The sequence below is a fragment of the Callorhinus ursinus genome, unplaced genomic scaffold (assembly GCF_003265705.2).
Source record: "Callorhinus ursinus isolate GAN/ISIS: 27379988/994484 unplaced genomic scaffold, GSC_fseal_2.0 scaffold7, whole genome shotgun sequence".
In the NCBI taxonomy this organism is placed as follows: domain Eukaryota; kingdom Metazoa; phylum Chordata; class Mammalia; order Carnivora; family Otariidae; genus Callorhinus; species Callorhinus ursinus.
The window spans coordinates 10,331,449-10,333,684 of record NW_027397069.1 but is presented as its reverse complement, the minus strand read 5'-3'; the positions used below and the strand labels follow the sequence as shown (position 1 = coordinate 10,333,684).

The window sequence follows — 2,236 nt, the reverse complement described above, 5'->3', positions numbered from 1 at the left end:
TGCCATGTGAGCGGTTTTAGTACTGAAAGAGGGGGTAGCTCTATATCAGTGGGGTCGGCTACTGAGAGCGTAGCTTGAGAGTCATTCCCAATCTGGAGGAGATTCTTGCGGCCAGTTGGGAGGATTGGGAAGAGGCTCTGTATCTCCTCAGATACCCCGACACTGGGAATTAGGAAGACTCTAGAAAGACGAAGCAGAAAGCAGAAGGTGCCCGGGGTGCTAAAATTTGTAACAATCTTTTTTCCAATGCCCTGGATCTTTCCAGTAATAGAAACTAGATGGTTTCTTTCATTTGGATGCAAGGGAGCTGGTTTGCCAAATTAACTAAATGTGAATTGAACAGGGGCGCCTGGGTGGCTCAGTCGGTTAAGCGTCTGCCTTCGGCTCAGGTCATGATCCCAGGGTCCTGGGATCGAGCCCCACATTGGGCTCCCTGCTCAGCGGGAAGCCTGCTTCTCCCTCTGCCTCTGCCTGCCTGCCTGCCTACTTGTGCTCTCTCTCTCTCTCTCTCTGTCAAATAAATAAATAAAATCTTAAAAAAAAATAAATGTGAATTGAACAGTTTCCCAGTCCCATCCTGGTCCTTTTAACTAAAAGAGAAGGATCTGGGTTTAGCCCATTAATAAACAGAGTTAAGTGCTGCCTGGTGGGTTCAATATCTCAAAGGAAGAACAGAACTTTCTGGTTTTTGGTTTTTGGTTTAAGATTCTATTATTTATTTATTTATTTATTTATTTATTTATTTATTTATTTATTTAAACTGTGTGCGAGCAGCAGGAGGAGCCGAGGGAGAGGGAGAGAGAATCCCAAACAGACTGCTCTGAGGGTGCGGGACTCAATCCCACCACCCTGAGATCATGACCTGAGTCCAAATCAAGAGTTGGACACTTAACCGACTGAGCCACTCAGGCACCCCAAGACCAGAACTTTGTTAAAAGACAATTTGGAGGGCCCCTGGGTGGCTCAGTTGGTTAAACGACTGCCTTCAGCTCGGATCATGATCCCAGGGTGCTGGGATTGAGTCCCTCATCGGTCTCCCTGCTCAGCGGGGAGTCTGCTTCTCCCTCTGACCCTCCCCCCCGCTCCAGCTTTTTCGCTCTGTCTCAGATAAATAAATAAAATCTTAAAAAAAAAAAAGGTCACAATGCAGAGGTTGTTTTACACGTTCTCAATGTGTAATATCTGATGGAGCAGTGGGGGTGTTTCTCTGAGTTGGGGTATAATGTACCCTATTCATCCCCAGAGTGCTCTAGGGGGTCAGATACAGGCTTTCCCCTCTCCGGGCCCCCTCCCTCTCGTGCATCCAGGATCCTCAGTAAAGCTCAAGGCAATGGAGGCTAGTCAGAAGAGAGGCCGGCAGGGACAAGGGGCCCCCGCCCTAAGAGGAAACCACCCTTTAAAGGATTTTACACGAGCTTGCTTTGGCCACACAGATACTAACATTGGACTGATACAGAGAAGATGAGCAGGGCCCCCGTGCAAGGAAGACATGCAAATTCGTGAAGCGTTCCATATTTTTTCGAAAAAAAAAAAAAAAAAAAAGGATTTTACACTCACCCTGGAAGGAGCCCTCTGCCCTTTCCCCTTTGAATAGACAAAAACCTGATTGGATGACAGGCGCCTGGAGTGTTAATCAGATTAAAACAGCTCCTGCCAACAAGCCCACAAAAACTCCTAGACTTAGAAACTCCAGTGGCCACCTTCTTCCGTCCCCTCCCTCTTCGGGAGCTCTGTACTATCGCTCAATCAACTTCGTATTGCTGCACACCCCTCTGTCGGGTCGGCACCTCTTCATTCTTCGAAGCGGCGTGACCAAGAACCTGGGGCACTAAAGAAAAAAAAATCCAGCAACAAAAGTTGAGGTCACTGGGAACAGGGCCCACTTCTGCCCAGCCCTCCCTTCCAGCTTGGGCTGGCCCAGCTGTTCTCTGGCTGCTGAGGGGAAGTTGGTGCTGGGGTAGCCCATCTACAAAGTGGAAAATTACAGAGATTTTGGCTCTAGGGAGTCAGTGTCACCAAGTATCTTAAACGGGTTCTGCCCTGAGAATGAGAGAGGCCTGATCCTCTGCTTCTGGGCTACATTCAAGGCTGGGGCAGCCACTGTACAGAGATTTTGAATGAAGACTTTCCCTCCACGTCAAGTTGGCCTCCCCCAAAGAGGCCTGGACACAGAGCACAGCATAAAAGCCACAAGCATCACCGTCCTTGCCTCACAAACCCAACCATGTTACCTGAT

At 48.7% G+C, this 2,236-nt stretch overlaps 1 non-coding gene across 1 annotated transcript; it reads left to right on the top strand.

Moving 5' to 3' along the window:
• The first annotated feature begins 1,414 nt into the window (after nt 1–1,414).
• LOC112826939 (U6 spliceosomal RNA) lies at nt 1,415–1,519 on the top strand. Its single transcript, XR_003209082.1, has one exon. It is a non-coding gene; the product is annotated as a U6 spliceosomal RNA (small nuclear RNA).
• Nucleotides 1,520–2,236: the final 717 nt, after the last annotated feature.